Source organism: Eleutherodactylus coqui, unplaced genomic scaffold (genome assembly GCF_035609145.1).
Source record: "Eleutherodactylus coqui strain aEleCoq1 unplaced genomic scaffold, aEleCoq1.hap1 HAP1_SCAFFOLD_530, whole genome shotgun sequence".
Classification (NCBI taxonomy): Eukaryota; Metazoa; Chordata; class Amphibia; order Anura; family Eleutherodactylidae; genus Eleutherodactylus; species Eleutherodactylus coqui.
The window spans coordinates 26,404-42,985 of NW_027102590.1; the positions used below are offsets into that span (position 1 = coordinate 26,404).

General features: G+C 56.8%; 83 pseudogenes; all 83 read left to right on the forward strand.

The window, feature by feature from the left end:
- Nucleotides 1-75: 75 nt before the first annotated feature.
- Nucleotides 76-194, forward strand: LOC136605229 (5S ribosomal RNA; annotated as a pseudogene).
- Nucleotides 195-274: 80 nt separating this feature from the next.
- On the forward strand, nt 275-393 carry LOC136605066 (5S ribosomal RNA; annotated as a pseudogene).
- Nucleotides 394-473: 80 nt separating this feature from the next.
- Nucleotides 474-592, forward strand: LOC136605067 (5S ribosomal RNA; annotated as a pseudogene).
- Nucleotides 593-672: 80 nt separating this feature from the next.
- LOC136605069 (5S ribosomal RNA) lies at nt 673-791 on the forward strand (annotated as a pseudogene).
- Nucleotides 792-871: 80 nt separating this feature from the next.
- LOC136605070 (5S ribosomal RNA) lies at nt 872-990 on the forward strand (annotated as a pseudogene).
- Nucleotides 991-1,070: 80 nt separating this feature from the next.
- Nucleotides 1,071-1,189, forward strand: LOC136605071 (5S ribosomal RNA; annotated as a pseudogene).
- Nucleotides 1,190-1,269: 80 nt separating this feature from the next.
- On the forward strand, nt 1,270-1,388 carry LOC136605073 (5S ribosomal RNA; annotated as a pseudogene).
- An 80-nt stretch (nt 1,389-1,468) lies between these two features.
- On the forward strand, nt 1,469-1,587 carry LOC136605074 (5S ribosomal RNA; annotated as a pseudogene).
- An 80-nt stretch (nt 1,588-1,667) lies between these two features.
- On the forward strand, nt 1,668-1,786 carry LOC136605204 (5S ribosomal RNA; annotated as a pseudogene).
- An 80-nt stretch (nt 1,787-1,866) lies between these two features.
- On the forward strand, nt 1,867-1,985 carry LOC136605075 (5S ribosomal RNA; annotated as a pseudogene).
- Nucleotides 1,986-2,065: 80 nt separating this feature from the next.
- LOC136605188 (5S ribosomal RNA) lies at nt 2,066-2,184 on the forward strand (annotated as a pseudogene).
- Nucleotides 2,185-2,264: 80 nt separating this feature from the next.
- On the forward strand, nt 2,265-2,383 carry LOC136605076 (5S ribosomal RNA; annotated as a pseudogene).
- An 80-nt stretch (nt 2,384-2,463) lies between these two features.
- LOC136605077 (5S ribosomal RNA) lies at nt 2,464-2,582 on the forward strand (annotated as a pseudogene).
- Nucleotides 2,583-2,662: 80 nt separating this feature from the next.
- On the forward strand, nt 2,663-2,781 carry LOC136605078 (5S ribosomal RNA; annotated as a pseudogene).
- An 80-nt stretch (nt 2,782-2,861) lies between these two features.
- On the forward strand, nt 2,862-2,980 carry LOC136605079 (5S ribosomal RNA; annotated as a pseudogene).
- An 80-nt stretch (nt 2,981-3,060) lies between these two features.
- On the forward strand, nt 3,061-3,179 carry LOC136605081 (5S ribosomal RNA; annotated as a pseudogene).
- An 80-nt stretch (nt 3,180-3,259) lies between these two features.
- LOC136605082 (5S ribosomal RNA) lies at nt 3,260-3,378 on the forward strand (annotated as a pseudogene).
- Nucleotides 3,379-3,458: 80 nt separating this feature from the next.
- On the forward strand, nt 3,459-3,577 carry LOC136605084 (5S ribosomal RNA; annotated as a pseudogene).
- An 80-nt stretch (nt 3,578-3,657) lies between these two features.
- Nucleotides 3,658-3,776, forward strand: LOC136605085 (5S ribosomal RNA; annotated as a pseudogene).
- An 80-nt stretch (nt 3,777-3,856) lies between these two features.
- Nucleotides 3,857-3,975, forward strand: LOC136605206 (5S ribosomal RNA; annotated as a pseudogene).
- Nucleotides 3,976-4,055: 80 nt separating this feature from the next.
- On the forward strand, nt 4,056-4,174 carry LOC136605086 (5S ribosomal RNA; annotated as a pseudogene).
- An 80-nt stretch (nt 4,175-4,254) lies between these two features.
- Nucleotides 4,255-4,373, forward strand: LOC136605189 (5S ribosomal RNA; annotated as a pseudogene).
- Nucleotides 4,374-4,453: 80 nt separating this feature from the next.
- Nucleotides 4,454-4,572, forward strand: LOC136605087 (5S ribosomal RNA; annotated as a pseudogene).
- Nucleotides 4,573-4,652: 80 nt separating this feature from the next.
- On the forward strand, nt 4,653-4,771 carry LOC136605300 (5S ribosomal RNA; annotated as a pseudogene).
- An 80-nt stretch (nt 4,772-4,851) lies between these two features.
- LOC136605221 (5S ribosomal RNA) lies at nt 4,852-4,970 on the forward strand (annotated as a pseudogene).
- Nucleotides 4,971-5,050: 80 nt separating this feature from the next.
- LOC136605230 (5S ribosomal RNA) lies at nt 5,051-5,169 on the forward strand (annotated as a pseudogene).
- Nucleotides 5,170-5,249: 80 nt separating this feature from the next.
- Nucleotides 5,250-5,368, forward strand: LOC136605283 (5S ribosomal RNA; annotated as a pseudogene).
- Nucleotides 5,369-5,448: 80 nt separating this feature from the next.
- Nucleotides 5,449-5,567, forward strand: LOC136605088 (5S ribosomal RNA; annotated as a pseudogene).
- An 80-nt stretch (nt 5,568-5,647) lies between these two features.
- LOC136605250 (5S ribosomal RNA) lies at nt 5,648-5,766 on the forward strand (annotated as a pseudogene).
- An 80-nt stretch (nt 5,767-5,846) lies between these two features.
- On the forward strand, nt 5,847-5,965 carry LOC136605207 (5S ribosomal RNA; annotated as a pseudogene).
- Nucleotides 5,966-6,045: 80 nt separating this feature from the next.
- On the forward strand, nt 6,046-6,164 carry LOC136605267 (5S ribosomal RNA; annotated as a pseudogene).
- An 80-nt stretch (nt 6,165-6,244) lies between these two features.
- On the forward strand, nt 6,245-6,363 carry LOC136605089 (5S ribosomal RNA; annotated as a pseudogene).
- Nucleotides 6,364-6,443: 80 nt separating this feature from the next.
- Nucleotides 6,444-6,562, forward strand: LOC136605287 (5S ribosomal RNA; annotated as a pseudogene).
- Nucleotides 6,563-6,642: 80 nt separating this feature from the next.
- On the forward strand, nt 6,643-6,761 carry LOC136605090 (5S ribosomal RNA; annotated as a pseudogene).
- An 80-nt stretch (nt 6,762-6,841) lies between these two features.
- LOC136605251 (5S ribosomal RNA) lies at nt 6,842-6,960 on the forward strand (annotated as a pseudogene).
- An 80-nt stretch (nt 6,961-7,040) lies between these two features.
- LOC136605091 (5S ribosomal RNA) lies at nt 7,041-7,159 on the forward strand (annotated as a pseudogene).
- Nucleotides 7,160-7,239: 80 nt separating this feature from the next.
- On the forward strand, nt 7,240-7,358 carry LOC136605093 (5S ribosomal RNA; annotated as a pseudogene).
- An 80-nt stretch (nt 7,359-7,438) lies between these two features.
- Nucleotides 7,439-7,557, forward strand: LOC136605095 (5S ribosomal RNA; annotated as a pseudogene).
- Nucleotides 7,558-7,637: 80 nt separating this feature from the next.
- On the forward strand, nt 7,638-7,756 carry LOC136605208 (5S ribosomal RNA; annotated as a pseudogene).
- An 80-nt stretch (nt 7,757-7,836) lies between these two features.
- On the forward strand, nt 7,837-7,955 carry LOC136605096 (5S ribosomal RNA; annotated as a pseudogene).
- Nucleotides 7,956-8,035: 80 nt separating this feature from the next.
- LOC136605097 (5S ribosomal RNA) lies at nt 8,036-8,154 on the forward strand (annotated as a pseudogene).
- Nucleotides 8,155-8,234: 80 nt separating this feature from the next.
- LOC136605098 (5S ribosomal RNA) lies at nt 8,235-8,353 on the forward strand (annotated as a pseudogene).
- Nucleotides 8,354-8,433: 80 nt separating this feature from the next.
- LOC136605099 (5S ribosomal RNA) lies at nt 8,434-8,552 on the forward strand (annotated as a pseudogene).
- Nucleotides 8,553-8,632: 80 nt separating this feature from the next.
- On the forward strand, nt 8,633-8,751 carry LOC136605100 (5S ribosomal RNA; annotated as a pseudogene).
- Nucleotides 8,752-8,831: 80 nt separating this feature from the next.
- On the forward strand, nt 8,832-8,950 carry LOC136605291 (5S ribosomal RNA; annotated as a pseudogene).
- Nucleotides 8,951-9,030: 80 nt separating this feature from the next.
- On the forward strand, nt 9,031-9,149 carry LOC136605246 (5S ribosomal RNA; annotated as a pseudogene).
- An 80-nt stretch (nt 9,150-9,229) lies between these two features.
- On the forward strand, nt 9,230-9,348 carry LOC136605284 (5S ribosomal RNA; annotated as a pseudogene).
- Nucleotides 9,349-9,428: 80 nt separating this feature from the next.
- LOC136605101 (5S ribosomal RNA) lies at nt 9,429-9,547 on the forward strand (annotated as a pseudogene).
- Nucleotides 9,548-9,627: 80 nt separating this feature from the next.
- On the forward strand, nt 9,628-9,746 carry LOC136605275 (5S ribosomal RNA; annotated as a pseudogene).
- An 80-nt stretch (nt 9,747-9,826) lies between these two features.
- On the forward strand, nt 9,827-9,945 carry LOC136605102 (5S ribosomal RNA; annotated as a pseudogene).
- Nucleotides 9,946-10,025: 80 nt separating this feature from the next.
- Nucleotides 10,026-10,144, forward strand: LOC136605103 (5S ribosomal RNA; annotated as a pseudogene).
- An 80-nt stretch (nt 10,145-10,224) lies between these two features.
- Nucleotides 10,225-10,343, forward strand: LOC136605056 (5S ribosomal RNA; annotated as a pseudogene).
- An 80-nt stretch (nt 10,344-10,423) lies between these two features.
- LOC136605106 (5S ribosomal RNA) lies at nt 10,424-10,542 on the forward strand (annotated as a pseudogene).
- An 83-nt stretch (nt 10,543-10,625) lies between these two features.
- Nucleotides 10,626-10,744, forward strand: LOC136605107 (5S ribosomal RNA; annotated as a pseudogene).
- An 80-nt stretch (nt 10,745-10,824) lies between these two features.
- LOC136605108 (5S ribosomal RNA) lies at nt 10,825-10,943 on the forward strand (annotated as a pseudogene).
- Nucleotides 10,944-11,023: 80 nt separating this feature from the next.
- On the forward strand, nt 11,024-11,142 carry LOC136605277 (5S ribosomal RNA; annotated as a pseudogene).
- Nucleotides 11,143-11,222: 80 nt separating this feature from the next.
- Nucleotides 11,223-11,341, forward strand: LOC136605109 (5S ribosomal RNA; annotated as a pseudogene).
- An 80-nt stretch (nt 11,342-11,421) lies between these two features.
- LOC136605110 (5S ribosomal RNA) lies at nt 11,422-11,540 on the forward strand (annotated as a pseudogene).
- Nucleotides 11,541-11,620: 80 nt separating this feature from the next.
- Nucleotides 11,621-11,739, forward strand: LOC136605068 (5S ribosomal RNA; annotated as a pseudogene).
- Nucleotides 11,740-11,819: 80 nt separating this feature from the next.
- LOC136605111 (5S ribosomal RNA) lies at nt 11,820-11,938 on the forward strand (annotated as a pseudogene).
- An 83-nt stretch (nt 11,939-12,021) lies between these two features.
- On the forward strand, nt 12,022-12,140 carry LOC136605112 (5S ribosomal RNA; annotated as a pseudogene).
- Nucleotides 12,141-12,223: 83 nt separating this feature from the next.
- On the forward strand, nt 12,224-12,342 carry LOC136605113 (5S ribosomal RNA; annotated as a pseudogene).
- An 80-nt stretch (nt 12,343-12,422) lies between these two features.
- LOC136605114 (5S ribosomal RNA) lies at nt 12,423-12,541 on the forward strand (annotated as a pseudogene).
- An 80-nt stretch (nt 12,542-12,621) lies between these two features.
- On the forward strand, nt 12,622-12,740 carry LOC136605253 (5S ribosomal RNA; annotated as a pseudogene).
- An 80-nt stretch (nt 12,741-12,820) lies between these two features.
- Nucleotides 12,821-12,939, forward strand: LOC136605115 (5S ribosomal RNA; annotated as a pseudogene).
- Nucleotides 12,940-13,019: 80 nt separating this feature from the next.
- Nucleotides 13,020-13,138, forward strand: LOC136605118 (5S ribosomal RNA; annotated as a pseudogene).
- Nucleotides 13,139-13,218: 80 nt separating this feature from the next.
- On the forward strand, nt 13,219-13,337 carry LOC136605080 (5S ribosomal RNA; annotated as a pseudogene).
- Nucleotides 13,338-13,417: 80 nt separating this feature from the next.
- Nucleotides 13,418-13,536, forward strand: LOC136605119 (5S ribosomal RNA; annotated as a pseudogene).
- An 80-nt stretch (nt 13,537-13,616) lies between these two features.
- LOC136605120 (5S ribosomal RNA) lies at nt 13,617-13,735 on the forward strand (annotated as a pseudogene).
- Nucleotides 13,736-13,815: 80 nt separating this feature from the next.
- On the forward strand, nt 13,816-13,934 carry LOC136605121 (5S ribosomal RNA; annotated as a pseudogene).
- Nucleotides 13,935-14,014: 80 nt separating this feature from the next.
- LOC136605123 (5S ribosomal RNA) lies at nt 14,015-14,133 on the forward strand (annotated as a pseudogene).
- An 80-nt stretch (nt 14,134-14,213) lies between these two features.
- Nucleotides 14,214-14,332, forward strand: LOC136605209 (5S ribosomal RNA; annotated as a pseudogene).
- Nucleotides 14,333-14,412: 80 nt separating this feature from the next.
- On the forward strand, nt 14,413-14,531 carry LOC136605268 (5S ribosomal RNA; annotated as a pseudogene).
- An 80-nt stretch (nt 14,532-14,611) lies between these two features.
- Nucleotides 14,612-14,730, forward strand: LOC136605124 (5S ribosomal RNA; annotated as a pseudogene).
- Nucleotides 14,731-14,810: 80 nt separating this feature from the next.
- LOC136605274 (5S ribosomal RNA) lies at nt 14,811-14,929 on the forward strand (annotated as a pseudogene).
- Nucleotides 14,930-15,009: 80 nt separating this feature from the next.
- Nucleotides 15,010-15,128, forward strand: LOC136605125 (5S ribosomal RNA; annotated as a pseudogene).
- An 80-nt stretch (nt 15,129-15,208) lies between these two features.
- On the forward strand, nt 15,209-15,327 carry LOC136605261 (5S ribosomal RNA; annotated as a pseudogene).
- Nucleotides 15,328-15,407: 80 nt separating this feature from the next.
- Nucleotides 15,408-15,526, forward strand: LOC136605126 (5S ribosomal RNA; annotated as a pseudogene).
- An 80-nt stretch (nt 15,527-15,606) lies between these two features.
- On the forward strand, nt 15,607-15,725 carry LOC136605311 (5S ribosomal RNA; annotated as a pseudogene).
- An 80-nt stretch (nt 15,726-15,805) lies between these two features.
- LOC136605092 (5S ribosomal RNA) lies at nt 15,806-15,924 on the forward strand (annotated as a pseudogene).
- Nucleotides 15,925-16,004: 80 nt separating this feature from the next.
- Nucleotides 16,005-16,123, forward strand: LOC136605127 (5S ribosomal RNA; annotated as a pseudogene).
- Nucleotides 16,124-16,203: 80 nt separating this feature from the next.
- Nucleotides 16,204-16,322, forward strand: LOC136605129 (5S ribosomal RNA; annotated as a pseudogene).
- Nucleotides 16,323-16,402: 80 nt separating this feature from the next.
- LOC136605131 (5S ribosomal RNA) lies at nt 16,403-16,521 on the forward strand (annotated as a pseudogene).
- Nucleotides 16,522-16,582: the final 61 nt, after the last annotated feature.

The following is a 16,582-nucleotide window of genomic DNA, read 5'->3' on the forward strand; positions in this document are numbered from 1 at the left end:
GGCCGTGAGTAGGTTTCTTTTCTTTTCGGAAGTGCGTTCGCACTGCAGAAAGCCCATAGGAAAGGAGGAGGAGCTATCAACGGGCATTCTAAGCTGAATGTGCCTGCTCTCGTCAGATCGCGGCCGCCAGCCAGCTTGAGGCCTGGCAAGTACCAGTATGGGTGACCGGCTGGGAATCCCAGGTCCCGTTGACTTTTAAGGCCGTGAGTAGGTTTCTTTCCTTTTCGGAGGTGCGTTCGCACTGCAGAAAGCCCATAGGAAAGGAGGAGGAGCTGTCAACGGGCATTCTAAGCTGAATGTGCCTGCTCTCGTCAGATCGCGGCCGCCAGCCAGCTTGAGGCCTGGCAAGTACCAGTATGGGTGACCGGCTGGGAATCCCAGGTCCCGTTGACTTTTAAGGCCGTGAGTAGGTTTCTTTCCGTTTCGGAGGTGCGTTCGCACTGCAGAAAGCCCATAGGAAAGGAGGAGGAGCTGTCAACGGGCATTCTAAGCTGAATGTGCCTGCTCTCGTCAGATCGCGGCCGCCAGCCAGCTTGAGGCCTGGCAAGTACCAGTATGGGTGACCGGCTGGGAATCCCAGGTCCCGTTGACTTTTAAGGCCGTGAGTAGGTTGCTTTCCTTTTCGGAGGTGCGTTCGCACTGCAGAAAGCCCATAGGAAAGGAGGAGGAGCTGTCAACGGGCATTCTAAGCTGAATGTGCCTGCTCTCGTCAGATCGCGGCCGCCAGCCAGCTTGAGGCCTGGCAAGTACCAGTATGGGTGACCGGCTGGGAATCCCAGGTCCCGTTGACTTTTAAGGCCGTGAGTAGGTTGCTTTCCTTTTCGGAGGTGCGTTCGCACTGCAGAAAGCCCATAGGAAAGGAGGAGGAGCTGTCAACGGGCATTCTAAGCTGAATGTGCCTGCTCTCGTCAGATCGCGGCCGCCAGCCAGCTTGAGGCCTGGCAAGTACCAGTATGGGTGACCGGCTGGGAATCCCAGGTCCCGTTGACTTTTAAGGCCGTGAGTAGGTTTCTTTCCGTTTCGGAGGTGCGTTCGCACTGCAGAAAGCCCATAGGAAAGGAGGAGGAGCTGTCAACGGGCATTCTAAGCTGAATGTGCCTGCTCTCGTCAGATCGCGGCCGCCAGCCAGCTTGAGGCCTGGCAAGTACCAGTATGGGTGACCGGCTGGGAATCCCAGGTCCCGTTGACTTTTAAGGCCGTGAGTAGGTTGCTTTCCTTTTCGGAGGTGCGTTCGCACTGCAGAAAGCCCATAGGAAAGGAGGAGGAGCTGTCAACGGGCATTCTAAGCTGAATGTGCCTGCTCTCGTCAGATCGCGGCCGCCAGCCAGCTTGAGGCCTGGCAAGTACCAGTATGGGTGACCGGCTGGGAATCCCAGGTCCCGTTGACTTTTAAGGCCGTGAGTAGGTTTCTTTCCTTTTCGGAGGTGCGTTCGCACTGCAGAAAGCCCATAGGAAAGGAGGAGGAGCTGTCAACGGGCATTCTAAGCTGAATGTGCCTGCTCTCGTCAGATCGCGGCCGCCAGCCAGCTTGAGGCCTGGCAAGTACCAGTATGGGTGACCGGCTGGGAATCCCAGGTCCCGTTGACTTTTAAGACGGTGAGTAGGTTGCTTTCCTTTTCGGAGGTGCGTTCGCACTGCAGAAAGCCCATAGGAAAGGAGGAGGAGCTGTCAACGGGCATTCTAAGCTGAATGTACCTGCTCTCGTCAGATCGCGGCCGCCAGCCAGCTTGAGGCCTGGCAAGTACCAGTATGGGTGACCGGCTGGGAATCCCAGGTCCCATTGACTTTTAAGGCCGTGAGTAGGTTTCTTTCCGTTTCGGAGGTGCGTTCGCACTGCAGAAAGCCCATAGGAAAGGAGGAGGAGCTGTCAACGGGCATTCTAAGCTGAATGTGCCTGCTCTCGTCAGATCGCGGCCGCCAGCCAGCTTGAGGCCTGGCAAGTACCAGTATGGGTGACCGGCTGGGAATCCCAGGTCCCGTTGACTTTTAAGGCCGTGAGTAGGTTGCTTTCCTTTTCGGAGGTGCGTTCGCACTGCAGAAAGCCCATAGGAAAGGAGGAGGAGCTGTCAACGGGCATTCTTAGCTGAATGTGCCTGCTCTCGTCAGATCGCGGCCGCCAGCCAGCTTGAGGCCTGGCAAGTACCAGTATGGGTGACCGGCTGGGAATCCCAGGTCCCGTTGACTTTTAAGGCCGTGAGTAGGTTGCTTTCCTTTTCGGAGGTGCGTTCGCACTGCAGTAAGCCCATAGGAAAGGAGGAGGAGCTGTCAACGGGCATTCTAAGCTGAATGTGCCTGCTCTCGTCAGATCGCGGCCGCCAGCCAGCTTGAGGCCTGGCAAGTACCAGTATGGGTGACCGGCTGGGAATCCCAGGTCCCGTTGACTTTTAAGGCCGTGAGTAGGTTTCTTTCCTTTTCGGAAGTGCGTTCGCACTGCAGAAAGCCCATAGGAAAGGAGGAGGAGCTGTCAACGGGCATTCTAAGCTGAATGTGCCTGCTCTCGTCAGATCGCGGCCGCCAGCCAGCTTGAGGCCTGGCAAGTACCAGTATGGGTGACCGGCTGGGAATCCCAGGTCCCGTTGACTTTTAAGGCCGTGAGTAGGTTTCTTTCCGTTTCGGAGGTGCGTTCGCACTGCAGAAAGCCCATAGGAAAGGAGGAGGAGCTGTCAACGGGCATTCTAAGCTGAATGTGCCTGCTCTCGTCAGATCGCGGCCGCCAGCCAGCTTGAGGCCTGGCAAGTACCAGTATGGGTGACCGGCTGGGAATCCCAGGTCCCGTTGACTTTTAAGGCCGTGAGTAGGTTGCTTTCCTTTTCGGAGGTGCGTTCGCACTGCAGAAAGCCCATAGGAAAGGAGGAGGAGCTGTCAACGGGCATTCTAAGCTGAATGTGCCTGCTCTCGTCAGATCGCGGCCGCCAGCCAGCTTGAGGCCTGGCAAGTACCAGTATGGGTGACCGGCTGGGAATCCCAGGTCCCGTTGACTTTTAAGGCCGTGAGTAGGTTGCTTTCCTTTTCGGAGGTGCGTTCGCACTGCAGAAAGCCCATAGGAAAGGAGGAGGAGCTGTCAACGGGCATTCTAAGCTGAATGTGCCTGCTCTCGTCAGATCGCGGCCGCCAGCCAGCTTGAGGCCTGGCAAGTACCAGTATGGGTGACCGGCTGGGAATCCCAGGTCCCGTTGACTTTTAAGGCCGTGAGTAGGTTTCTTTCCGTTTCGGAGGTGCGTTCGCACTGCAGAAAGCCCATAGGAAAGGAGGAGGAGCTGTCAACGGGCATTCTAAGCTGAATGTGCCTGCTCTCGTCAGATCGCGGCCGCCAGCCAGCTTGAGGCCTGGCAAGTACCAGTATGGGTGACCGGCTGGGAATCCCAGGTCCCGTTGACTTTTAAGGCCGTGAGTAGGTTGCTTTCCTTTTCGGAGGTGCGTTCGCACTGCAGAAAGCCCATAGGAAAGGAGGAGGAGCTGTCAACGGGCATTCTAAGCTGAATGTGCCTGCTCTCGTCAGATCGCGGCCGCCAGCCAGCTTGAGGCCTGGCAAGTACCAGTATGGGTGACCGGCTGGGAATCCCAGGTCCCGTTGACTTTTAAGGCCGTGAGTAGGTTTCTTTCCTTTTCGGAGGTGCGTTCGCACTGCAGAAAGCCCATAGGAAAGGAGGAGGAGCTGTCAACGGGCATTCTAAGCTGAATGTGCCTGCTCTCGTCAGATCGCGGCCGCCAGCCAGCTTGAGGCCTGGCAAGTACCAGTATGGGTGACCGGCTGGGAATCCCAGGTCCCGTTGACTTTTAAGACGGTGAGTAGGTTGCTTTCCTTTTCGGAGGTGCGTTCGCACTGCAGAAAGCCCATAGGAAAGGAGGAGGAGCTGTCAACGGGCATTCTAAGCTGAATGTACCTGCTCTCGTCAGATCGCGGCCGCCAGCCAGCTTGAGGCCTGGCAAGTACCAGTATGGGTGACCGGCTGGGAATCCCAGGTCCCATTGACTTTTAAGGCCGTGAGTAGGTTTCTTTCCGTTTCGGAGGTGCGTTCGCACTGCAGAAAGCCCATAGGAAAGGAGGAGGAGCTGTCAACGGGCATTCTAAGCTGAATGTGCCTGCTCTCGTCAGATCGCGGCCGCCAGCCAGCTTGAGGCCTGGCAAGTACCAGTATGGGTGACCGGCTGGGAATCCCAGGTCCCGTTGACTTTTAAGGCCGTGAGTAGGTTGCTTTCCTTTTCGGAGGTGCGTTCGCACTGCAGAAAGCCCATAGGAAAGGAGGAGGAGCTGTCAACGGGCATTCTTAGCTGAATGTGCCTGCTCTCGTCAGATCGCGGCCGCCAGCCAGCTTGAGGCCTGGCAAGTACCAGTATGGGTGACCGGCTGGGAATCCCAGGTCCCGTTGACTTTTAAGGCCGTGAGTAGGTTGCTTTCCTTTTCGGAGGTGCGTTCGCACTGCAGTAAGCCCATAGGAAAGGAGGAGGAGCTGTCAACGGGCATTCTAAGCTGAATGTGCCTGCTCTCGTCAGATCGCGGCCGCCAGCCAGCTTGAGGCCTGGCAAGTACCAGTATGGGTGACCGGCTGGGAATCCCAGGTCCCGTTGACTTTTAAGGCCGTGAGTAGGTTTCTTTCCTTTTCGGAAGTGCGTTCGCACTGCAGAAAGCCCATAGGAAAGGAGGAGGAGCTGTCAACGGGCATTCTAAGCTGAATGTGCCTGCTCTCGTCAGATCGCGGCCGCCAGCCAGCTTGAGGCCTGGCAAGTACCAGTATGGGTGACCGGCTGGGAATCCCAGGTCCAGTTGACTTTTAAGGCCGTGAGTAGGTTTCTTTCCTTTTCGGAGGTGCGTTCGCACTGCAGAAAGCCCATAGGAAAGGAGGAGGAGCTGTCAACGGGCAATCTAAGCTGAATGTGCCTGCTCTCGTCAGATCGCGGCCGCCAGCCAGCTTGAGGCCTGGCAAGTACCAGTATGGGTGACCGGCTGGGAATCCCAGGTCCCGTTGACTTTTAAGGCCGTGAGTAGGTTTCTTTTCTTTTCGGAAGTGCGTTCGCACTGCAGAAAGCCCATAGGAAAGGAGGAGGAGCTATCAACGGGCATTCTAAGCTGAATGTGCCTGCTCTCGTCAGATCGCGGCCGCCAGCCAGCTTGAGGCCTGGCAAGTACCAGTATGGGTGACCGGCTGGGAATCCCAGGTCCCGTTGACTTTTAAGGCCGTGAGTAGGTTTCTTTCCTTTTCGGAGGTGCGTTCGCACTGCAGAAAGCCCATAGGAAAGGAGGAGGAGCTGTCAACGGGCATTCTAAGCTGAATGTGCCTGCTCTCATCAGATCGCGGCCGCCAGCCAGCTTGAGGCCTGGCAAGTACCAGTATGGGTGACCGGCTGGGAATCCCAGGTCCCGTTGACTTTTAAGGCCGTGAGTAGGTTTCTTTCCGTTTCGGAGGTGCGTTCGCACTGCAGAAAGCCCATAGGAAAGGAGGAGGAGCTGTCAACGGGCATTCTAAGCTGAATGTGCCTGCTCTCGTCAGATCGCGGCCGCCAGCCAGCTTGAGGCCTGGCAAGTACCAGTATGGGTGACCGGCTGGGAATCCCAGGTCCCGTTGACTTTTAAGGCCGTGAGTAGGTTGCTTTCCTTTTCGGAGGTGCGTTCGCACTGCAGAAAGCCCATAGGAAAGGAGGAGGAGCTGTCAACGGGCATTCTAAGCTGAATGTGCCTGCTCTCGTCAGATCGTGGCCGCCAGCCAGCTTGAGGCCTGGCAAGTACCAGTATGGGTGACCGGCTGGGAATCCCAGGTCCCGTTGACTTTTAAGGCCGTGAGTAGGTTGCTTTCCTTTTCGGAGGTGCGTTCGCACTGCAGAAAGCCCATAGGAAAGGAGGAGGAGCTGTCAACGGGCATTCTAAGCTGAATGTACCTGCTCTCGTCAGATCGCGGCCGCCAGCCAGCTTGAGGCCTGGCAAGTACCAGTATGGGTGACCGGCTGGGAATCCCAGGTCCCATTGACTTTTAAGGCCGTGAGTAGGTTTCTTTCCTTTTCGGAGGTGCGTTCGCACTGCAGAAAGCCCATAGGAAAGGAGGAGGAGCTGTCAACGGGCATTCTAAGCTGAATGTGCCTGCTCTCGTCAGATTGCGGCCGCCAGCCAGCTTGAGGCCTGGCAAGTACCAGTATGGGTGACCGGCTGGGAATCCCAGGTCCCGTTGACTTTTAAGGCCGTGAGTAGGTTTCTTTCCTTTTCGGAGGTGCGTTCGCACTGCAGAAAGCCCATAGGAAAGGAAGAGGAGCTGTCAACGGGCATTCTAAGCTGAATGTGCCTGCTCTCGTCAGATCGCGGCCGCCAGCCAGCTTGAGGCCTGGCAAGTACCAGTATGGGTGACCGGCTGGGAATCCCAGGTCCCGTTGACTTTTATGGCCGTGAGTAGGTTGCTTTCCTTTTCGGAGGTGCGTTCGCACTGCAGAAAGCCCATATGAAAGGAGGAGGAGCTGTCAACGGGCATTCTAAGCTGAATGTGCCTGCTCTCGTCAGATCGCGGCTGCCAGCCAGCTTGAGGCCTGGCAAGTACCAGTATGGGTGACCGGCTGGAAATCCCAGGTCCCGTTGACTTATAAGGCCGTGAGTAGGTTTCTTTCCTTTTCGGAAGTGCGTTCGCACTGCAGAAAGCCCATAGGAAAGGAGGAGGAGCTGTCAACGGGCATTCTAAGCTGAATGTGCCTGCTCTCGTCAGATCGCGGCCGCCAGCCAGCTTGAGGCCTGGCAAGTACCAGTATGGGTGACCGGCTGGGAATCCCAGGTCCCGTTGACTTTTAAGGCCGTGAGTAGGTTTCTTTCCTTTTCGGAGGTGCGTTCGCACTGCAGAAAGCCCATAGGAAAGGAGGAGGAGCTGTCAACGGGCATTCTAAGCTGAATGTGCCTGCTCTCGTCAGATCGTGGCCGCCAGCCAGCTTGAGGCCTGGCAAGTACCAGTATGGGTGACCGGCTGGGAATCCCAGGTCCCGTTGACTTTTAAGGCCGTGAGTAGGTTTCTTTCCGTTTCGGAGGTGCGTTCGCACTGCAGAAAGCCCATAGGAAAGGAGGAGGAGCTGTCAACGGGCATTCTAAGCTGAATGTGCCTGCTCTCGTCAGATCGCGGCCGCCAGCCAGCTTGAGGCCTGGCAAGTACCAGTATGGGTGACCGGCTGGGAATCCCAGGTCCCGTTGACTTTTAAGGCCGTGAGTAGGTTTCTTTCCTTTTCGGAGGTGCGTTCGCACTGCAGAAAGCCCATAGGAAAGGAGGAGGAGCTGTCAACGGGCATTCTAAGCTGAATGTGCCTGCTCTCGTCAGATCGCGGCCGCCAGCCAGCTTGAGGCCTGGCAAGTACCAGTATGGGTGACCGGCTGGGAATCCCAGGTCCCGTTGACTTTTAAGGCCGTGAGTAGGTTGCTTTCCTTTTCGGAGGTGCGTTCGCACTGCAGAAAGCCCATAGGAAAGGAGGAGGAGCTGTCAACGGGCATTCTAAGCTGAATGTGCCTGCTCTCGTCAGATCGCGGCCGCCAGCCAGCTTGAGGCCTGGCAAGTACCAGTATGGGTGACCGGCTGGGAATCCCAGGTCCCGTTGACTTTTAAGGCCGTGAGTAGGTTGCTTTCCTTTTCGGAGGTGCGTTCGCACTGCAGAAAGCCCATAGGAAAGGAGGAGGAGCTGTCAACGGGCATTCTAAGCTGAATGTACCTGCTCTCGTCAGATCGCGGCCGCCAGCCAGCTTGAGGCCTGGCAAGTACCAGTATGGGTGACCGGCTGGGAATCCCAGGTCCCATTGACTTTTAAGGCCGTGAGTAGGTTTCTTTCCGTTTCGGAGGTGCGTTCGCACTGCAGAAAGCCCATAGGAAAGGAGGAGGAGCTGTCAACGGGCATTCTAAGCTGAATGTGCCTGCTCTCGTCAGATCGCGGCCGCCAGCCAGCTTGAGGCCTGGCAAGTACCAGTATGGGTGACCGGCTGGGAATCCCAGGTCCCGTTGACTTTTAAGGCCGTGAGTAGGTTTCTTTCCTTTTCGGAGGTGCGTTCGCACTGCAGAAAGCCCATAGGAAAGGAGGAGGAGCTGTCAACGGGCATTCTAAGCTGAATGTGCCTGCTCTCGTCAGATCGCGGCCGCCAGCCAGCTTGAGGCCTGGCAAGTACCAGTATGGGTGACCGGCTGGGAATCCCAGGTCCCGTTGACTTTTAAGGCCGTGAGTAGGTTGCTTTCCTTTTCGGAGGTGCGTTCGCACTGCAGAAAGCCTATAGGAAAGGAGGAGGAGCTGTCAACGGGCATTCTAAGCTGAATGTGCCTGCTCTCGTCAGATCGCGGCCGCCAGCCAGCTTGAGGCCTGGCAAGTACCAGTATGGGTGACCGGCTGGGAATCCCAGGTCCCGTTGACTTTTAAGGCCGTGAGTAGGTTTCTTTCCGTTTCGGAGGTGCGTTCGCACTGCAGAAAGCCCATAGGAAAGGAGGAGGAGCTGTCAACGGGCATTCTAAGCTGAATGTGCCTGCTCTCGTCAGATCGCGGCCGCCAGCCAGCTTGAGGCCTGGCAAGTACCAGTATGGGTGACCGGCTGGGAATCCCAGGTCCCGTTGACTTTTAAGGCCGTGAGTAGGTTTCTTTCCTTTTCGGAGGTGCGTTCGCACTGCAGAAAGCCCATAGGAAAGGAGGAGGAGCTGTCAACGGGCATTCTAAGCTGAATGTGCCTGCTCTCGTCAGATCGCGGCCGCCAGCCAGCTTGAGGCCTGGCAAGTACCAGTATGGGTGACCGGCTGGGAATCCCAGGTCCCGTTGACTTTTAAGGCCGTGAGTAGGTTGCTTTCCTTTTCGGAGGTGCGTTCGCACTGCAGAAAGCCCATAGGAAAGGAGGAGGAGCTGTCAACGGGCATTCTTAGCTGAATGTGCCTGCTCTCGTCAGATCGCGGCCGCCAGCCAGCTTGAGGCCTGGCAAGTACCAGTATGGGTGACCGGCTGGGAATCCCAGGTCCCATTGACTTTTAAGGCCGTGAGTAGGTTTCTTTCCTTTTCGGAGGTGCGTTCGCACTGCAGAAAGCCCATAGGAAAGGAGGAGGAGCTGTCAACGGGCATTCTAAGCTGAATGTGCCTGCTCTCGTCAGATCGCGACCGCCAGCCAGCTTGAGGCCTGGCAAGTACCAGTATGGGTGACCGGCTGGGAATCCCAGGTCCCGTTGACTTTTATGGCCGTGAGTAGGTTGCTTTCCTTTTCGGAGGTGCGTTCGCACTGCAGAAAGCCCATATGAAAGGAGGAGGAGCTGTCAACGGGCATTCTAAGCTGAATGTGCCTGCTCTCGTCAGATCGCGGCCGCCAGCCAGCTTGAGGCCTGGCAAGTACCAGTATGGGTGACCGGCTGGAAATCCCAGGTCCCGTTGACTTTTAAGGCCGTGAGTAGGTTTCTTTCCTTTTCGGAAGTGCGTTCGCACTGCAGAAAGCCCATAGGAAAGGAGGAGGAGCTGTCAACGGGCATTCTAAGCTGAATGTGCCTGCTCTCGTCAGATCGCGGCCGCCAGCCAGCTTGAGGCCTGGCAAGTACCAGTATGGGTGACCGGCTGGGAATCCCAGGTCCCGTTGACTTTTAAGGCCGTGAGTAGGTTTCTTTCCTTTTCGGAGGTGCGTTCGCACTGCAGAAAGCCCATAGGAAAGGAGGAGGAGCTGTCAACGGGCATTCTAAGCTGAATGTGCCTGCTCTCGTCAGATCGTGGTCGCCAGCCAGCTTGAGGCCTGGCAAGTACCAGTATGGGTGACCGGCTGGGAATCCCAGGTCCCGTTGACTTTTAAGGCCGTGAGTAGGTTTCTTTCCGTTTCGGAGGTGCGTTCGCACTGCAGAAAGCCCATAGGAAAGGAGGAGGAGCTGTCAACGGGCATTCTAAGCTGAATGTGCCTGCTCTCGTCAGATCGCGGCCGCCAGCCAGCTTGAGGCCTGGCAAGTACCAGTATGGGTGACCGGCTGGGAATCCCAGGTCCCGTTGACTTTTAAGGCCGTGAGTAGGTTTCTTTCCTTTTCGGAGGTGCGTTCGCACTGCAGAAAGCCCATAGGAAAGGAGGAGGAGCTGTCAACGGGCATTCTAAGCTGAATGTGCCTGCTCTCGTCAGATCGCGGCCGCCAGCCAGCTTGAGGCCTGGCAAGTACCAGTATGGGTGACCGGCTGGGAATCCCAGGTCCCGTTGACTTTTAAGGCCGTGAGTAGGTTGCTTTCCTTTTCGGAGGTGCGTTCGCACTGCAGAAAGCCCATAGGAAAGGAGGAGGAGCTGTCAACGGGCATTCTAAGCTGAATGTACCTGCTCTCGTCAGATCGCGGCCGCCAGCCAGCTTGAGGCCTGGCAAGTACCAGTGTGGGTGACCGGCTGGGAATCCCAGGTCCCGTTGACTTTTAAGGCCGTGAGTAGGTTTCTTTCCTTTTCGGAGGTGCGTTCGCACTGCAGAAAGCCCATAGGAAAGGAGGAGGAGCTGTCAACGGGCATTCTAAGCTGAATGTGCCTGCTCTCGTCAGATCGCGGCCGCCAGCCAGCTTGAGGCCTGGCAAGTACCAGTATGGGTGACCGGCTGGGAATCCCAGGTCCCGTTGACTTTTAAGGCCGTGAGTAGGTTTCTTTCCGTTTCGGAGGTGCGTTCGCACTGCAGAAAGCCCATAGGAAAGGAGGAGGAGGAGCTGTCAACGGGCATTCTAAGCTGAATGTGCCTGCTCTCGTCAGATCGCGGCCGCCAGCCAGCTTGAGGCCTGGCAAGTACCAGTATGGGTGACCGGCTGGGAATCCCAGGTCCCGTTGACTTTTAAGGCCGTGAGTAGGTTTCTTTCCTTTTCGGAGGTGCGTTCGCACTGCAGAAAGCCCATAGGAAAGGAGGAGGAGCTGTCAACGGGCATTCTAAGCTGAATGTGCCTGCTCTCGTCAGATCGCGGCCGCCAGCCAGCTTGAGGCCTGGCAAGTACCAGTATGGGTGACCGGCTGGGAATCCCAGGTCCCGTTGACTTTTAAGGCCGTGAGTAGGTTTCTTTCCTTTTCGGAGGTGCGTTCGCACTGCAGAAAGCCCATAGGAAAGGAGGAGGAGCTGTCAACGGGCATTCTAAGCTGAATGTGCCTGCTCTCGTCAGATCGTGGTCGCCAGCCAGCTTGAGGCCTGGCAAGTACCAGTATGGGTGACCGGCTGGGAATCCCAGGTCCCGTTGACTTTTAAGGCCGTGAGTAGGTTTCTTTCCGTTTCGGAGGTGCGTTCGCACTGCAGAAAGCCCATAGGAAAGGAGGAGGAGCTGTCAACGGGCATTCTAAGCTGAATGTGCCTGCTCTCGTCAGATCGCGGCCGCCAGCCAGCTTGAGGCCTGGCAAGTACCAGTATGGGTGACCGGCTGGGAATCCCAGGTCCCGTTGACTTTTAAGGCCGTGAGTAGGTTTCTTTCCTTTTCGGAGGTGCGTTCGCACTGCAGAAAGCCCATAGGAAAGGAGGAGGAGCTGTCAACGGGCATTCTAAGCTGAATGTGCCTGCTCTCGTCAGATCGCGGCCGCCAGCCAGCTTGAGGCCTGGCAAGTACCAGTATGGGTGACCGGCTGGGAATCCCAGGTCCCGTTGACTTTTAAGGCCGTGAGTAGATTGCTTTCCTTTTCGGAGGTGCGTTCGCACTGCAGAAAGCCCATAGGAAAGGAGGAGGAGCTGTCAACGGGCATTCTAAGCTGAATGTACCTGCTCTCGTCAGATCGCGGCCGCCAGCCAGCTTGAGGCCTGGCAAGTACCAGTGTGGGTGACCGGCTGGGAATCCCAGGTCCCGTTGACTTTTAAGGCCGTGAGTAGGTTTCTTTCCTTTTCGGAGGTGCGTTCGCACTGCAGAAAGCCCATAGGAAAGGAGGAGGAGCTGTCAACGGGCATTCTAAGCTGAATGTGCCTGCTCTCGTCAGATCGCGGCCGCCAGCCAGCTTGAGGCCTGGCAAGTACCAGTATGGGTGACCGGCTGGGAATCCCAGGTCCCGTTGACTTTTAAGGCCGTGAGTAGGTTTCTTTCCGTTTCGGAGGTGCGTTCGCACTGCAGAAAGCCCATAGGAAAGGAGGAGGAGGAGCTGTCAACGGGCATTCTAAGCTGAATGTGCCTGCTCTCGTCAGATCGCGGCCGCCAGCCAGCTTGAGGCCTGGCAAGTACCAGTATGGGTGACCGGCTGGGAATCCCAGGTCCCGTTGACTTTTAAGGCCGTGAGTAGGTTTCTTTCCGTTTCGGAGGTGCGTTCGCACTGCAGAAAGCCCATAGGAAAGGAGGAGGAGGAGCTGTCAACGGGCATTCTAAGCTGAATGTGCCTGCTCTCGTCAGATCGCGGCCGCCAGCCAGCTTGAGGCCTGGCAAGTACCAGTATGGGTGACCGGCTGGGAATCCCAGGTCCCGTTGACTTTTAAGGCCGTGAGTAGGTTGCTTTCCTTTTCGGAGGTGCGTTCGCACTGCAGAAAGCCCATAGGAAAGGAGGAGGAGCTGTCAACGGGCATTCTAAGCTGAATGTGCCTGCTCTCGTCAGATCGCGGCCGCCAGCCAGCTTGAGGCCTGGCAAGTACCAGTATGGGTGACCGGCTGGGAATCCCAGGTCCCGTTGACTTTTAAGGCCGTGAGTAGGTTTCTTTCCTTTTCGGAGGTGCGTTCGCACTGCAGAAAGCCCATAGGAAAGGAGGAGGAGCTGTCAACGGGCATTCTAAGCTGAATGTGCCTGCTCTCGTCAGATCGTGGCCGCCAGCCAGCTTGAGGCCTGGCAAGTACCAGTATGGGTGACCGGCTGGGAATCCCAGGTCCCGTTGACTTTTAAGGCCGTGAGTAGGTTTCTTTCCGTTTCGGAGGTGCGTTCGCACTGCAGAAAGCCCATAGGAAAGGAGGAGGAGCTGTCAACGGGCATTCTAAGCTGAATGTGCCTGCTCTCGTCAGATCGCGGCCGCCAGCCAGCTTGAGGCCTGGCAAGTACCAGTATGGGTGACCGGCTGGGAATCCCAGGTCCCGTTGACTTTTAAGGCCGTGAGTAGGTTTCTTTCCTTTTCGGAGGTGCGTTCGCACTGCAGAAAGCCCATAGGAAAGGAGGAGGAGCTGTCAACGGGCATTCTAAGCTGAATGTGCCTGCTCTCGTCAGATCGCGGCCGCCAGCCAGCTTGAGGCCTGGCAAGTACCAGTATGGGTGACCGGCTGGGAATCCCAGGTCCCGTTGACTTTTAAGGCCGTGAGTAGGTTGCTTTCCTTTTCGGAGGTGCGTTCGCACTGCAGAAAGCCCATAGGAAAGGAAGAGGAGCTGTCAACGGGCATTCTAAGCTGAATGTACCTGCTCTCGTCAGATCGCGGCCGCCAGCCAGCTTGAGGCCTGGCAAGTACCAGTGTGGGTGACCGGCTGGGAATCCCAGGTCCCGTTGACTTTTAAGGCCGTGAGTAGGTTTCTTTCCTTTTCGGAGGTGCGTTCGCACTGCAGAAAGCCCATAGGAAAGGAGGAGGAGCTGTCAACGGGCATTCTAAGCTGAATGTGCCTGCTCTCGTCAGATCGCGGCCGCCAGCCAGCTTGAGGCCTGGCAAGTACCAGTATGGGTGACCGGCTGGGAATCCCAGGTCCCGTTGACTTTTAAGGCCGTGAGTAGGTTTCTTTCCGTTTCGGAGGTGCGTTCGCACTGCAGAAAGCCCATAGGAAAGGAAGAGGAGCTGTCAACGGGCATTCTAAGCTGAATGTGCCTGCTCTCGTCAGATCGCGGCCGCCAGCCAGCTTGAGGCCTGGCAAGTACCAGTATGGGTGACCGGCTGGGAATCCCAGGTCCCGTTGACTTTTAAGGCCGTGAGTAGGTTTCTTTCCTTTTCGGAGGTGCGTTCGCACTGCAGAAAGCCCATAGGAAAGGAGGAGGAGCTGTCAACGGGCATTCTAAGCTGAATGTGCCTGCTCTCGTCAGATCGCGGCCGCCAGCCAGCTTGAGGCCTGGCAAGTACCAGTATGGGTGACCGGCTGGGAATCCCAGGTCCCGTTGACTTTTAAGGCCGTGAGTAGGTTGCTTTCCTTTTCGGAGGTGCGTTCGCACTGCAGAAAGCCCATAGGAAAGGAGGAGGAGCTGTCAACGGGCATTCTAAGCTGAATGTGCCTGCTCTCGTCAGATCGCGGCCGCCAGCCAGCTTGAGGCCTGGCAAGTACCAGTATGGGTGACCGGCTGGGAATCCCAGGTCCCGTTGACTTTTAAGGCCGTGAGTAGGTTGCTTTCCTTTTCGGAGGTGCGTTCGCACTGCAGAAAGCCCATAGGAAAGGAGGAGGAGCTGTCAACGGGCATTCTAAGCTGAATGTACCTGCTCTCGTCAGATCGCGGCCGCCAGCCAGCTTGAGGCCTGGCAAGTACCAGTATGGGTGACCGGCTGGGAATCCCAGGTCCCATTGACTTTTAAGGCCGTGAGTAGGTTTCTTTCCGTTTCGGAGGTGCGTTCGCACTGCAGAAAGCCCATAGGAAAGGAGGAGGAGCTGTCAACGGGCATTCTAAGCTGAATGTGCCTGCTCTCGTCAGATTGCGGCCGCCAGCCAGCTTGAGGCCTGGCAAGTACCAGTATGGGTGACCGGCTGGGAATCCCAGGTCCCGTTGACTTTTAAGGCCGTGAGTAGGTTTCTTTCCTTTTCGGAGGTGCGTTCGCACTGCAGAAAGCCCATAGGAAAGGAGGAGGAGCTGTCAACGGGCATTCTAAGCTGAATGTGCCTGCTCTCGTCAGATCGCGGCCGCCAGCCAGCTTGAGGCCTGGCAAGTACCAGTATGGGTGACCGGCTGGGAATCCCAGGTCCCGTTGACTTTTATGGCCGTGAGTAGGTTGCTTTCCTTTTCGGAGGTGCGTTCGCACTGCAGAAAGCCCATATGAAAGGAGGAGGAGCTGTCAACGGGCATTCTAAGCTGAATGTGCCTGCTCTCGTCAGATCGCGGCCACCAGCCAGCTTGAGGCCTGGCAAGTACCAGTATGGGTGACCGGCTGGAAATCCCAGGTCCCGTTGACTTTTAAGGCCGTGAGTAGGTTTCTTTCCTTTTCGGAAGTGCGTTCGCACTGCAGAAAGCCCATAGGAAAGGAGGAGGAGCTGTCAACGGGCATTCTAAGCTGAATGTGCCTGCTCTCGTCAGATCGCGGCCGCCAGCCAGCTTGAGGCCTGGCAAGTACCAGTATGGGTGACCGGCTGGGAATCCCAGGTCCCGTTGACTTTTAAGGCCGTGAGTAGGTTTCTTTCCTTTTCGGAGGTGCGTTCGCACTGCAGAAAGCCCATAGGAAAGGAGGAGGAGCTGTCAACGGGCATTCTAAGCTGAATGTTCCTGCTCTCGTCAGATCGTGGCCGCCAGCCAGCTTGAGGCCTGGCAAGTACCAGTATGGGTGACCGGCTGGGAATCCCAGGTCCCGTTGACTTTTAAGGCCGTGAGTAGGTTTCTTTCCGTTTCGGAGGTGCGTTCGCACTGCAGAAAGCCCATAGGAAAGGAGGAGGAGCTGTCAACGGGCATTCTAAGCTGAATGTGCCTGCTCTCGTCAGATCGCGGCCGCCAGCCAGCTTGAGGCCTGGCAAGTACCAGTATGGGTGACCGGCTGGGAATCCCAGGTCCCGTTGACTTTTAAGGCCGTGAGTAGGTTTCTTTCCTTTTCGGAGGTGCGTTCGCACTGCAGAAAGCCCATAGGAAAGGAGGAGGAGCTGTCAACTGGCATTCTAAGCTGAATGTGCCTGCTCTCGTCAGATCGCGGCCGCCAGCCAGCTTGAGGCCTGGCAAGTACCAGTATGGGTGACCGGCTGGGAATCCCAGGTCCCGTTGACTTTTAAGGCCGTGAGTAGGTTGCTTTCCTTTTCGGAGGTGCGTTCGCACTGCAGAAAGCCCATAGGAAAGGAGGAGGAGCTGTCAACGGGCATTCTAAGCTGAATGTACCTGCTCTCGTCAGATCGCGGCCGCCAGCCAGCTTGAGGCCTGGCAAGTACCAGTGTGGGTGACCGGCTGGGAATCCCAGGTCCCGTTGACTTTTAAGGCCGTGAGTAGGTTTCTTTCCTTTTCGGAGGTGCGTTCGCACTGCAGAAAGCCCATAGGAAAGGAGGAGGAGCTGTCAACGGGCATTCTAAGCTGAATGTGCCTGCTCTCGTCAGATCGCGGCCGCCAGCCAGCTTGAGGCCTGGCAAGTACCAGTATGGGTGACCGGCTGGGAATCCCAGGTCCCGTTGACTTTTAAGGCCGTGAGTAGGTTTCTTTCCGTTTCGGAGGTGCGTTCGCACTGCAGAAAGCCCATAGGAAAGGAGGAGGAGCTGTCAACGGGCATTCTAAGCTGAATGTGCCTGCTCTCGTCAGATCGCGGCCGCCAGCCAGCTTGAGGCCTGGCAAGTACCAGTATGGGTGACCGGCTGGGAATCCCAGGTCCCGTTGACTTTTAAGGCCGTGAGTAGGTTTCTTTCCTTTTCGGAGGTGCGTTCGCACTGCAGAAAGCCCATAGGAAAGGAGGAGGAGCTGTCAACGGGCATTCTAAGCTGAATGTGCCTGCTCTCGTCAGATCGCGGCCGCCAGCCAGCTTGAGGCCTGGCAAGTACCAGTATGGGTGACCGGCTGGGAATCCCAGGTCCCGTTGACTTTTAAGGCCGTGAGTAGGTTTCTTTCCTTTTCGGAGGTGCGTTCGCACTGCAGAAAGCCCA